Source organism: Mauremys mutica, chromosome 4, assembly GCF_020497125.1.
Source record: "Mauremys mutica isolate MM-2020 ecotype Southern chromosome 4, ASM2049712v1, whole genome shotgun sequence".
NCBI classification, from domain to species: domain Eukaryota; kingdom Metazoa; phylum Chordata; order Testudines; family Geoemydidae; genus Mauremys; species Mauremys mutica.
This window is the reverse complement of record NC_059075.1, coordinates 13,101,442-13,116,239: the sequence shown is the minus strand read 5'-3', so window position 1 is coordinate 13,116,239 and position 14,798 is coordinate 13,101,442. Positions and strand designations below refer to the sequence as shown.

At 45.9% G+C, this 14,798-nt stretch overlaps 1 protein-coding gene across 2 annotated transcripts in view; it reads left to right on the top strand.

Annotated features, from left to right (window-relative positions):
• RTN1 (reticulon 1) overlaps positions 1-14,798 on the top strand; it is a 200,789-nt gene that overhangs the window by 131,642 nt on the left and 54,349 nt on the right. The gene's annotated exons all lie outside the window — the stretch shown is intronic.

Sequence of the window (14,798 nt, the reverse complement as noted above, 5' to 3'; positions counted from 1 at the left end):
GCCCATAGCCCTGTCATGTGGGCACCATCTAGAAGCACATTAAGCAGTGTGACTCATAGCAGTTGAGGGGTCTTCTCTTCTTTCCTCTCCTCTGAGAGAAGGTTGGGGTTGGATTTTTGAAAACACAATTAGGTGTGAAGTGCTCACTGTTTTAATTAGCCAAGGCAGATCGGAGATGCACTCCTTGCAGCTGGAACAGAAAGCGATGAGGTAGTGATGGTTCTTAGATCCTTTACCTCCACTCAACTCATTGGATATTTACCCTAAATTAGGACAGTAAGACCAGAACTTTTCAAAATGTTATGATGTTCTTTCAAAAGTTTACAATTGAACATTGACTTAAAACAACTTTGAAACTTTACTATGTAAAAGAAAAATGCTGCTTTTAACCATCTTAATTTAAATGAAACAAGCACAAAAACAGTTCCCTTACCTTGTCAAATCTTTTTTTAAACTTTCCCTCTATTTTTTAGTAGTTTACGTTTAACACAGTGCTGTACTGTATTTGCTTTATTTGTTATCTCTGCTGCTGCCTGGTTCTAAATGAGGTATGAGGTTGACCTGTCAGTTCGTTACTTTGAGGTTCTACTGTACGCTCTGAAATTGTGCTAACCCTACACAAACTCAGCAGCGGAAGCAACAAGTCAGGCTCTTCCATGAGTTGTGTTGGCCACAGGAATGGGGTTGGGGGGACAACCAGATTGGGGGTGGGGGAAATAGTTCAGATGAACAAATAGCTTTTTGATGGCTGGAATAGTCTGCCTGAAAGAATCCCGTGGTGCTGTAGAACCCCTTCCATCCATAAAAATGAGTTGGCTTGTGGTGGCCACTCTCAAGTCTTGTGAATTATGCAAGTATAATTTCATTTTGCTAATGCTCAGATCCTGGGAAATGTTCCTGCTGCTGCTGTCGGGCCAAATGCTAAAGGTCTTAGTCTAGTGTTGGTTCTTAGTTCACACAACAGAGGGGATGGACTTAACTAAGGACTGAGTAAAAACCTTAGCAAGAACCTCAGGCCCTGGCCTGTAATTATCAAAAAGGAATCATTCAGTAATGAGTAATTCAGAGTTTAGGGTTTGGCCTTCAGTCTAGCTTCCACTTCTTGTCACTCAAGGGTCTTATGTTAGGGTGACCTTTGCTATGTTAAGAATAAATCAGTGTAATGCTGCTCCCTCAGTTAACCTGGGGGGTTGGGAGAGCAGGAGATTACGTAAATAAAACATACGGAAATGGGAGTCTAATCCTAGTGCCTGTGAAAGGGCAGCATTGTTTAAAGATAGGTGTTTCACAACCAGGTGCTGTAATTGTATGTGGGGGAGAGCAGCTTCCCCATTACTCAGCTCAGCCAACTGCACTTGAATCCAGATCTGCAACAGCTTGAGCTAGTAGGGTCCCTTTAAAACAGAGACAACCAGACCGTGTGGTGCCTTTTATTATATGAAGAAAGGTCCAGTAGAGACTAGATTGGAAGCACCAAACCTACAGCATGACCAAATGTATGGCCTCAGTCAAATCTGAACTGAGGTCCGTTAAGGTGATTCACGCTATCACTGTGCCTTATTCTTTTTGGGGGAAATGTCTCTAGTCTCTCTCCAATGCAAATACATAGCTGAATTCGCAAGGCATGTGTGAGAGAGAATGGATCTGTCTTTTTATTGTCTGCCGTTTAAGATTTTAGGGAACTTCACCTCTAACTAGACAATGGCCCAGACTCTTCGCTGCTTCCACGGGATGCAGCAGAGAGGGAGTGGATATGGGATCTCCCTGTCTGACTGGTCCTGCCTACAGCTTAGAGTCGCCTGGGACTGCTCTAATCTACCCCAGCTGTCTGTCGTTCCCAAGGGACTCTATACCTGCTGAGGATTGTTGGAGCTCTGAGCTCTCCCTTTGTCCACCTGTTCGCACCACTGTTGGTGATATCTAAAAGGAGAGTTACCCACCCTGACTGAGAGAGCTCAGATTGAGTTGTGAGGCTGGCAGTTAGGAACCACCTTTCTATTTGCAAATGAAGCGAGTTTGATATGGAAATCAGTGTGACACAACAAATATGGAAACTCTACAGTAGCATGGTTACCAAGCAACTTTTTAGGGCATAGCCACACTTTGTAAAATACACGTGCAGGGGCTTTAACTCCATGACTTACCACGGACCTGTATGGTGAATTTATGGGGAACACTTTAAAAATTAACCTATTGTATTACAGTGAACCAAAACCAGCAAACTGACTCAGGTGAGTGAGGGGCTGCAAGATCGGGTCTCATGCTTGCAATGGAAGATGCTATTAATTTGGGGGTAACAAATTAACAAAATTTGGTATTTAAAAAGTGCCTAATTTTATATTTTAATACTTCAGAGTTGGAGGGCTCAATCCTCCATTGTAGTGAGCTCATTCCCAGCCCAGCTGACAAAAGCACAGAAGTGGCTCTATTCTATCTTTCTGCCTTCTCTAATCCTGGGGCCACACCATGCTCCAGCAGAAATCAGAGCAGCCACAAGGCTGTCTGAATGTATGCTCACTAGAACGTTCGTCTAGGGATTGTTCCGCTGGCCCAAGACATTCTGACAAGGGAAGGGCCTTTGTGAGATGAGTGCTATGATACAGGAGTGCCCAGCTGCCCCTTTCATAAAGCTTTAGGTCCTCTGTGCTCCAGGGGTACTGGACTGAGGAATTGGTGAATGAATTTCTGCACCAGTGGAAGAGTGGTTGGGATAAATTCTATCTGTTCCCGCTTCCCCCCCGCCCCCACGCACTTGTTCAAATCTGGGATATGCCAGGGATGGCATTAAACAGCTGGCTAGATCTCTTCCCTGTAAACACTGAGGGGTTTTTTAAAATATTCATTAGTGGTGATAGTTTTTTCCAAAGGGTTTTATTCATTACTTACTCATGCTTTGCTAAGCTGTTCCTACTGTAGTTTTTCAGCATTCTCTCTTGATACAGGGCCAGTTTCTACTGTCAGAGAGAGAGAGAGAAATCTCCCACGGAGTTCCATAGGAATTGCACATGAGTGTCTTTGAGCAGAATGGGACTCCATAGGCCAAACTCATCCCTGCTGTAACCTCACTGAACTCAGTGGACTTACACTTAGGATGAATTTGGCCCAACATATTTTTCCTCGATTTTCAGCATGTATTTTCCCTTGATGAATTCCTCCCACCCTTTCATTGCTTAAACTGATGCCAGTTCACTACCAAGGCTATATCTCTTTTTGATTCACATGAGATTCCTAGGGACACCAGTGGATTTCCCCACTTGTCTCTCATTAAGTCAGCATTTGCCACTTGTATTCCCTTCATTGTTGGTGGTGGAAACTTTCCCTACCCACCAGGCCCAGCTCCAGCTTTTTTGCTGCCCCAAGCAGTGGGGAGGGAGAAAGAAAGAAAGAAAGAAGACCCAATTGAGGTGCCGCCGAAGAGGACAAGAGTGAGTGAAGGGCTTGCCGCTGAATTGCCGCCGAAGACTGAAACAGAGTTGAGCGGCTGCTGAAGTGCCGCCAAAGACTGAGTTGCTGAAAGACCCACCGCCGAATTCCCGCCGCAGATCGGACACGCCGCCCCAATAACGGACGGAGCGCTGCCCCTTTCTATTGGCCACCCCAGGCACCTGCTTCCTTCGCTGGTGCCTGGAGTCGGCCCTGCTACCCTGGACAGCTACTAACTAGTTTATTCTTGTTTGTCAGTGCTTAGCCAACAATACATATGTGCTCAGCTCTGTATTTCAATAGCTGCTATTTCCCTGGGCAGACACTCCAGAGAACTCTCTGGTATATCTACAAGTGTGCCAATAAACGTATGCAGCCCACTAAGGTCTCAAGTTGCAGAGCGGGAGGTCTAGGTTGGATATTAGGTAAAACTTTTTCACTAGGAGGGTGGTGAAGCACTGGAATGGGTTACCTAGGGAGGTGGTGGAATCTCCTTCCTTAGAGGTTTTTAAGGTCAGGCTTGACGAAGCCCTAGCTTGGATGATATAGTTGGGGATTAGGTCCTGCTTTGAGTAGGGGGATGGACTAGATGACCTCCTGAGGTCCCTTCCAACCCTGATATTCTATTATTCTAAGGGAGTAGAGGGTGTTCAGCATCTCACAGGATCAGGCCCCTTTATGCAGAAATATGGGCCAGATCCTCAACAGGCATAAATCGCTGTAGCTCCATTGACTTCAATAAAGCTCTGCTAGTTTACACCAGCTGAGGATCCCAATGTTGCTCACTCACAATTTCACTGATAGTCTTGCAATATTTGGTGCTCTTCTTAAACCTCAGAAGACATGTGATTAGCTGAGAATATCAGCATCCATGAAAAATAAAATAACCTTTTAGCCCCACGAGTTGTGGAGCAGTGCTTGAAAATGTGAACCCCAAAGGTGAAGGGGGGAGGGATAGCTCAGTGATTTGAGCATTGGCCTGCTAAACCCAGGGTTGTGAGTTCAATCCTTGAGGGGGGCCACTTAGGGATCTGGGGCAAAAAAATTGGTCCTGCTAGTGAAGGCAGGGGGCTGGACTTGATGACCTTGCAGGGTCCCTTCCAGTTCTAGGAGATTAGTATATCTACAATTATTACCCTTTTATTAGGTTATGACAAAGATAAATAAAAAAATATTGGTTTTTTTTTAAGATGTCATTATTTTTAAGTCAATCTCAAGACTGTTGGGAGGCTGACTCATGATTTTTGAACTCTTGGGGTTAGCAATGCTGGGATCTGGCCAATAATGCTTTTCTGTTTGAGGGATTAATGCACCCGTCGCTGTATCTAATTAAATGGTCCCTTAAGAAGTGCTGTACATGTCTGTTTTTCCAACCTGTGAACAGTACGTTTGTATCTCTTTTGGAGAATTCACAAGGGGCTGAATGAGTTAGCTTAAAACATTCTGCAGTATTTCTCTTTGGGCTGGGAGACCAAGCCTACAAAATTTCAGCCTTAAAGGAGATATTCTGCAAATAATTAGAAGTGAACAGGGACTGTAACAAAAAGCATCATGTAGCCAGAACAATAGCTTTTGATACTCAAAGTCTATAATATTGGAACTTTATCAACTGCAAGAAAAAATTATAAGGCAAAGTTCATCCTTGTTGGCAGTAAAGTCAGTGATGTCATTGAGCGACACCGGCATGAATTTAGGTCCATACTATAGTTCAGATTGTTCCCTGGCTCTGGTTAGTTACTGTCAGGGTAGATGTAGTCCAAGAACTGTCAATCATCAACCATTTAGCTTCATATATAAACATTCATGTATTTTGCAACTTATCCTTATTGTGTAGTGTGTACAAAGTACCAATGTCCATAATGATATCAGTTTACAGGACTAAACGGGCATTCTGTTACACTGATTCGACTGGATTAATTCTGGCGCTGAACATGGAAATGCAAATTGATTTTGAATTCATGCTCCATGGAATAAATGCACAGATTGTAGAGCTTCTGGAGTGAGTCAATGTGAAATCACAGCATTTTACTTGAAACAAGCTCATAGCCTCACTGACTGACTACATTGCTGTGAGTTTGCTGTGTATCATACCTTCAGAGAATCTGTGTGTGTTTGCTTGGTACCTTATAATCACTCACTCTCTCCCCCCTCCCTGCACCGGAGCACCCCCAAAAAAGTACCATGGAACACAACAGATAGATGTGTGGTTTGTACAGTGCTAATTCAAAGTCTCTATTTAATGTCTGTTGCCATCCAGTGGTAATGATGAAAATGGCCAGTCATTTCTCCTTTCCATTTTACCATGTCTAACAGTCATCTTTTGTAAGATAGGAGATATTGCCATTCCATTCGCCATAGAGAGGCCCTGCTAGCTTTTGTCAAAGATCATGAGATTTGATTTCTCCGTGTGGCTGTGATGGGGTGTGCAGTCCACACCGGAATAGGAGGGGTTAATGGAGGCCAGATGGGCCAGATAACCTAGTAGATTGGAGGGCAAGAAGAAAGCTCTCATTAGAGGGACAGACTTACCTGTGCAGGAACAGGTGGGGCCTGTATAAAGCTGGGCTGCTACTGGGAGAGGCTGTAGGGAAGTAGGCTGTAGTCACTCTCTGAGGGGAAGGAGTTGAAGGCTGGCAAACCCAGAGCGGGTAGGAGCTAGTTATTTAGGAAGAAGCCCAGGGAAACAGCAAGAAAAGGTAGGACTGCATGGGGACCGCGGCTGCTTGTTTTAGGGTTCCTGGGCTGGAACCCAGTGTAGAGGGTGGGCCTGAGTTCCCCTACCAGCCACTGGGGAGTGATAAAGAACATTGGGGACTCCAGCCAGCCAGCAGATCTGGAAAGACTGTGACTTCCCCAGAAGGGGAGGACTTTAGTGACCTGGCTGGAGGCCAAGTCACAAAGAGAAAGCTGCCGATCCGGAAGTGAGAAGGGCTGCAGTGAGACAGGATGGGAGATGATGCCACCGGAGGGAGAGAGGAAGCTGGCAGAGCTAATTCCCAGATTGGCCAGCAGGAGGTGACGTGAGCAGTGAGTTAGCCTGTGACAGTGGCACGATCACATGCGCTCTGGTCAGAGTCATACAATCACTGGCTATATTATTATTTCCCTCCCTTTCCTTTTGCAGAACAAATAGTTGAAGATGGCTGCCAGCTCAGCTGACTTTGGCCTTTCTAATACTGAAACTGCAGCCTGCTCATTCATATCAAACCTTTATTTATACTCAATATTTTACATTAAGCCAAACAGAAAGAAGAATTGACATGTAACTTCTCGCTGTAACTGTAACCTGGAGTCTTGGGTTTGTTCTAAGAAACTCCTGGCTTGCAGCATCTCAGATTTCAATATATCAGGAAAAACTGAACAACAGGCAGGGCTAGATCCACAGCTGGCGTGAACTGGCAAAGTGCTCTTGATTTCTGTTGAACCAGCTGAGGATCAGGCCCAGTAACTGATTTAAATAGGCTTATATGCCGATTAAGAAAAGTCCTATTGGCTATGGGGGAAGGCCTGCATGAGCACTTTGGGCATCGGCAATCAAGCCAAAAGAAGGCTGAACTGAAGCAAATCGGAAAGAAGGCCAGTCAGATCAATAGCTTTCTGTCCAGCTCTTGTATTCCCATTAATTAAAAAAACCTCCCAAAGTGTATGTCAGGGAAGGGCAGAGGAACTGTCTGGGGATGGATATAACAGATGAAGTGGGTATTCACTCACGAAAGCTCATGCTCCAAAACGTCTGTTAGTCTATAAGGTGCCACAGGACTCTTTGCTGCTTTTACAGATCCAGACTAACACGGCTCCCCCTCTGATACCAGACTTGATATACTGCTCTCTAACACATTAAGCATATGATTAAGTGTTTTGCTAAATCAAGGCCTTCACCATCGATGAAGCACCTTTGTCTCACCTGTAAGTGTGTCATGTACTGTTCCCTTGAACATTGTCCATTAATCTGGATCATAGCTGGGATGGCACAGCTGGGAAGCCATCAGTCTCTGGAAAAAGAAATGTTTCTTTCTTTTCTACATTTCTCTTTTTTCCTCCCAACGTTGACTTTGAGTGCTATGAAGTCAGTCTCGTGCCTTCCAAGGGGCCTGCGTTCCTGAGTCCTAGTCCAAGCCCGACCATTGCCTTGCTTTGGGTAAATCACTTTGCCTTTCTCTCTGTTTTCCCCATCTGTAAAATGGGGATAACAATACTTATGCACCTACTTCTCTGGGATGTTGTGCTTTGAAAATAGGACTTGTCTATGTGATGGCATGAGGTTGTGAATTGTAGAGCATGCCAATATGGAGTACTCTAACTGCTCCATGTAGACCCTGCTGGCATGAAGTAGGAGGTACCTTGTTTGTGTTGATGTAGTCCCATTTCAAGCAGGACTCCATTCATTTTCACAAGGTACCTTTTGGTTTATGCCTACAAGGAACAGCTAAAGCACAACATGCTACCATGCTCTCCAGTTCATTCTCCCCCACCCCCTGAAGACTGCATCTTGCCACCATATATACAAGCCCAGTAAAATGCACAGTATTGTTATTGTCAAGAATTCTGGCATTGGTGAGATCTACGGTGAAAACCACACAATGCTTGTAAATATGAGCAAGTTCTGAATGACGATGTATACGGACCTGGTGTCAAATTCTATCCTCAGTTACTCCATGGGCTTAATGGGTTTGCTGCAGTTGTAACTGAGGGCAGAATTGTTAGACAACACCTCAGCTTCTCTTAACCCCACTCCCTATGGCTGTTCATGTTATAAAATCAGCTATCTGTCCTTTTATTTTTATACTAAAGGCAAACAAAACAGAGGTTTACTCTATCGTTCTAAAAAAAAAATCTTATTTTGAGTCCTATGCATGTGACTTTTCCTTAGTCTCTATGTCCTAGCCTAGACTTCTGCACATGGGTTCTCCCACTTCATACCTGGCCACTCCAGATAGACTGAACAAACGTTATTAAAATCAGTGGAAGGATTTTCCTCCTCACAGAGGAGGGGTGGTCTAGTGACTATAATTGGAGATATACCAATCTCCTAGAACTGGAAGGGACCTTGAAAGGTCATTGAGTCCAGCCCCCTGCCTTCACTAGCAGGACCAATTCTTGCCCCAGATCCCTAAGTGGCCCCCTCAAGGATTGAACTCACAACCCTGGGTTTAGCAGGCCAATGCTCAAACCACTGAGTATCTTGACTGCCTAGTGGTTAGATAGACTTGGGTTCAATTTCTGGTTCTGTCACAGGCAGGGTGACTAGAGGTCCAAATTTTATAGGGACAGTCCTGATATTTGGGGCTGTTTCTTATATAGGTGCCTATTACTCCCAACCCCCAGTCCTAATTTTTCACACTTGCTGTCTGGTCAACCTAGTCACAGGCTACGTGGGACACCTTGGGTAAGTTGGTCTCTTGCTTTCGTTCTGTTTGTAAAAAGGGGTGATGGCACTTCCTTTTGACATGGGGGTGTGATAAGGGTAAATTTATTACAGACTGTAAGGTGCTCAGATACTTTGGTAGTGGGGGTCATGTAAATACCATAGACAGACTTCAGTGGGCCTCGGATGGGCTCCATAGCCTTCATGTACTTATTCCCAGGGATATGACTTTTTTTGCCCTCGAGCAGGCCTCTGCCCTGCTGGGTCCTCTCCTGCAGAACAGCCCCTCCCCGCCCTGGGCTCAGGTGGCTTCATTGTGTAGACTTTGGCAGATGGAGGCACCAGGGCAGTGGAGAATGAGAGCCAGCTCACATTCTATGCCGTGGCTCAGCTGCTGAATACATGATAAGCCCAGCACCCCTCTCTGTATGATTTCCGTCTAGTCACAGAAATGAGCAATATGCCTACCGTCTCCGTAGCAAAGCACCATTTATTTCTTTGCAAGCAGTTGTACGGTAACAGCCATAGACGGCCCACAGAGCTCATAATATGGCTTCTGTTTGTGCTGAACAATTAATTGCCGTTCATGCTCTGTAAAGCCCTCTCTTGAACCATCCCTCGTCAAGCACAGTGGCAAAAGAGGCACCCTGCCACATGCTTTCAGGAGATAAGAGAAGCAAGGAACTCCTCCATTAATCTTTGCAGGGGAGCCCCAGACTCCCTGTTGCTGCATTATGAGCCACAACGAACCTATCAGAATAATTTGTTTCAGTGATAACATTATGAAAGACTGCTCAGTAGCCTGTACTCAATAGAGCAGGCAGTGACTGCTTCCACTCGAGTGAAATTTCAGTTGTAGCTCCACATTTCCCGAAAATATCATGCAGAGGCGTTCAAAAAGAATGGAAACAAACCTTTGTCAGGGTTGGGTTTTGTTATTATTATTATTTATTATTATTTTAATGTCTGTGTCTACCTAGGGCTATTGCCATGGAGAAGCAGTTTTTTGCAGCTTCACAATGAATTTGTTTTTCAATAGATGCCTGGGAGTTCTAGTTATCAGGAGTCTTTTTGTTAGAAGTAACCTTGCTGGAATAACATTAACACATCCCTTGTGTTGAAAGCACATTAGTTGCTAGTGAGGTAGTTTCGGAGGAAGGGAGATGTTTGGTAGAATGATTTAACGATCTGGGACTCATTTTTCATCGCCATGTTTTAAATAGACTGACTCTGTAATCAGCATTAATCTGTGGCTGAGCTTTGAACATAAGGAAATGTTGGTTTAATATTTTAGTGCCATCTGCTGTAAGTTCTCCCACATCCTGCCGCATCTGCTTTACTTGCATCGCTTTACTTTTTATCGTGCTCTGATAGCTTTGCATCATTCAGAAACCATTGTAAAAGGTGTAAATGAAGGGGTCTTTCCTGACCTTGATTTGTGTGGCATTAGGAGGCAGTGAGTGCAAACAATTCCTTTGCCACAGTGCATAGTGTTTAATTTCCTGTAGGCACCATTGTTTATCTTCACACATCGTACAGAAAATAATAAAAAAATCTATGTAGGGAGGAAGGATGTTCTTGTGGTTAAGACACTGGAATGGAAGATCTGGGTTCAGTTTTCACTTTGCCACAAACCCGTTGGGTAAATCCCGATATTTCTCTGAGCCTCATTCCCCATTTGTAAAGCCAGGTATTAATACTTCCTTTCTTCCGCCCTTTGTCCTGGACTGCAAGCACTTCAAGGTAGGGACTCTCTAGCACCTAGTACAATGGGACTCCACTCTCCTTGGAGGAACCTCCAGATGCTACTGAAATATAAATAATGTGAGTGCATGGCCAAATTCTGTCCTCCACCATCTGCATGCATTGTCACCGAGTGCTGTATGCACATCAGGGCCGGCTCCAGGCACCAGCGTAGCAAGCAGGTGTCTGGGGCGACTAAGGGGAAGGGGCAGCACGTCTGGCTCTTTGCCAAAGTGCCACTGAAGAAGAAGGTGGCGCGGTGGAGCTGCCTCCAAAGTGCCGCCAGTCGCGGCTTTTTTTTTTCCCCTGCCGCTTGGGGCAGCAAAACCCCTGGAGCCGGCCCTGATGCACATAACCCAGGGCAGAATTTGGCCCGCAGACATTGCCTGTCCATATGCAGTGTCTATGAGGATAAAAAGCAGAGGCGAGCCTTCAGCGTGGTTACATACTGGAGTAGTCATTCAGCCAGTGGAATTATCACAGGGTAAGCCAGCCGGACTTTAAGGAGAGCTCAGGTTCCAGCTCTGACCTGTGACTAGTTTCCTCCCAGGCCACAGGAGTGCTGGGACTTGTAGTTCCCCAATTGATAACCTGCAACACGGCCAGCTGGGAAGGGGAAGCAGGAAATAAGAGGGGTCCTGTTACCTAGTGAGGGGGGAGAGACTTGGAGACAGAGTAGCAGCTTGTTGGTGAGGTTCAAATGTTGTCACACTCTGTGTTAAAGACCACCGGTAGTGCCCCACTGAGAAAGGAGCCCTGGAGGGGCTTGCCTGAAGATGCCTGGAAAAGGCTAAGGATAGGGAAATACACAGGAAGTCCCTTGGGGAAAAGTGAAGCAGGGTGGCTTTGAGTGGAGTGGAGAGCTGCTTCGTGATCTAGGGGCAGGAGCCCGTGGTAGAGGGAGGAGGTGGGCTTGGGGGTGAGTAGTCCCATTGACGCCAGTGGGACTACTTATGGAGTAAGGTCCTACTGAATGTGAGTAAAGATGTTGGAATCTGGCCCATAATATTGATACTAAAGTCTGTCTGTGTGCATGGCTATAGATAGAAAGACTGTATGAGCTAGTGGATAGGGCACTGACCTGGTAGCCAAGAGTTCTGGGTTCTTTTCACTGATATGCCCCTGAGCAGTTGTGTGACTTAAGTTATTTTATCCATCTGTGCCTTTGTTTTCCCTCCCACACATTGTCTGTTTAGGTTGGAAGCTCCCTGAGTCAGAAACTTAGTGTGTGTTGTGACAAAGTTCCTCCTCTACCTTGGTGGGTCCTGCGCTTATTGGCAGATTTGCTCACCTCAGTGATCTTCCCCACAGTCTGGGTCAACTTCTCCTGTGTCTGATCAAGAGTTGGGAGGTTTGGGGGAAACCCGGGCCCGCCCTCTACTCCGGGTTCCAGCCCAGGGCCCTGTGGATTGCAGCTGTCTATAGTGCCTCCTGTAACAGCTGCATGACAGCTACAACTCCCTGGGCTACTTCCCCATGGCCTCCTCCAAACACCTTCTTTATCCTCAGCACATGACCTTCCTCCTGGTGTCTGATAACACTTGTACTCCTCAGTCCTCCAGCAGCACATCCTCCCACTCTCAGCTCCTTGTGCCTCTTGCTCCCAGCTCCTCACACGCACTTCCTCTCCTCTGGCTCCCCCCTGCCTGACTGGAGTGAGCTCCTTTTAAAACCCAGGTACCCTGATTAGCTGCCTTGATTGGCTGCAGGTGTTCTAATCAGCCTGTCTGCCTTAATTGGTTCTAGCAGGTTCCTGATTACTCTAGTGCAGCCCCTGCTCTGGTCACTCAGGGAACAGAAAACTACTCATCCAGTGACCAGTATATTTGTCCTCTACCAGACTCCTGTACCCCACTGGCCTGGGTCTGTCACAGTGTACAGTGCCTAGCACGATGGGGGCCTGACCTCGGCTGGTGCCTCTGGTATTACTGCTGTAGTAACAATAAAACAGTGACTGAAAATATAATGTAGGCAAATCTCCTGAAAAGTTGTTCAGATTTGATCCAAGTTTTGCACCAAATCACGTCAAATCCTGGGAGCTGGCTGTAAGGCCAAAAGGATTTGTTCATTTGGAATGAAACTGCATGGGCCAAATTCACACCTGGCGTAAGTGGGTGCAACTGCACCGATTTCAGCTAGATTCTGGGGATCTTTGTGATGTACGTTCAGACTCTTTTTTTCAGGCTGTGGTAAAACAACTTACTCTCTCCACTTGCTTCCGTCAACCTATGTTCATTTTCTTCATGTAAAAACACAAGAATTCTGGCAGGGATCCAGAGAGAAAAGGAGGAAAATGAGTTTATCGTGGCAGCATCTCTCACTTCTGAAGAAGCAGAGACTGCGCGCTGATAGTGTCTGTGTGAACTCGGTTTGTTTTGAGCATGCAGTGTGTGTGACACCAGGCTGGGCACTTCCCAGATGGGGTTGGACCTCATTGGTGACATCTCTTCCCCCATGGATGAAGCCTGAGTGACAAATTCACTGTATTGGAGCAAATGTTGGGTGTAGGGGGGTCACATTGCTATGTGGGACATAGAGTCCTTACAAAATAGCTTTCCCATGGCTGCTCCTGTTGAATCATCCCATTGTCCTGGGCACCTTCTTCTTTGCTCGCAAAGGCACTGTGGTCCTGACCCTGCATTCCATCTTGGTTCAGAAATGTATCTGCTGTACTCTGGGTCTGTCTCCTACCCAATCTCTGTTAACCCTCTGATGCCACCTGGAGAAAATGGTAGCAGGTGATGAGGGCTCTCAGCTGCTGCCGATGAAATAGCTATGGGGCAGAGGGCCACATAGGAGAGAACATCTGCTGCATTGCTGAGTACTGTGCTGAGGCTGCGTTAGGAGCTCTGGGTGGCTGCCCGTGACCCTCAGTATGAGGTTTTGCCACCAGTGTACTAGTGGCTTTGTGGAGCGGTATCTCCACAAGGGGTGAGGTCCAGAACTGCAGAGTACACAGCTATATATTCCTCTGCAGTAAGTTACGCTGAAGAGCAGAAAACCGGCCCCTCCCCTGCTTTCAATTCCTGCTTCCCCCTTATAGACGAATTCCCCGCAACCCTTCCTTACCTGTCGTGCCTATCACCCCAATCTGACCCCCCTCACCTGGGCTGATTGCCTCCTGAGCTCTGACTGCCTGTGCTCTGAGATCAACTCACCTCCCTGGCTTGCCCCCACCTTCCTGCCCAGGCATCCTCTGGTGTCCTGCTGGCCAGCGCAGTTTCCCCTTCCAGGCCGTGGCTTGGATGGCCTGGTGGTTTGTTCCTTCAGGGGTGAATGAAGTTGCTGTGGGAGTGGAAAGGAGGGACGGGTTAGGACTCATTCCTGGTAAGAATCCCAGCCAGCTCTTGTCTCCCAGCTATTAACACCCCTCCTAGAATTCTTTGAGGGGGTCAACAAGCCCATGGGGGACCAAGTGGATACAGTGTACTTAGATTTTCAGAAAGCCTTTGACAAGGTCCCTCCCCAAAGGCTGTTAAGCAAAGTAAGCTGCCACGGGATAAGAGGGAAGGTGCTCTCATGGATTGGTAACTGGTTAAAAGATAGGAGACAAAGGGTAGGTATAAATGGTCAGTTTTCAGAATGGAGAGAGATAGTGGTGTCCCCCAGAGGTCTGTTCTGGAACCAGTCCTAGTCAACATATTCATAAATGATCTGTAAAAAGGGGTGAACAGTGAGGTGGCAAAATTTGCAGATGATACAAAATTACTAAAGATAGTTAAGACCCAGGCAGACTGTGAGGAGCTACAAAAGAATCTCAAAACTGGGTGACTGGGCAACAAAATGGCAGATGAAATTTAATGTTAAATGAAAAGTAATGCACATTAGAAAGCATAATCCTAACTATACATATAAAATGATGGGGTCTAAATTAGTTGTTACCACTCAAGAAAGAGATCTTGGAGTCATTGTGGATAGTTCTCTGAAAACATTCACTCAATGTGCAGCGGCAGTCAAAAAAGCAAACAGAATGCTGGGAATAATTAAGGGGTGGATAATAGGACAGAAAATATCATGTTGCCTCTATATAAATCCATGGTACGCCCACATCTTGAATACTGTGTGCAGATGTGGTTGCCCCATCTCAAAAAAGATATATTGGAATTGGAAAAGGTTCAGAAAAGGGCAACAAAAATAATTAGGGGTATGGAACAGCTTCTGTGTGAGGAGAGATTAATAAGACTGGGACTTTTCAGCTTGTAAAAGAGACAGCTAAAGGGAGATATGATTGAGGTCTATAAAATCATGACTGGTGTAGAGAAAGTAG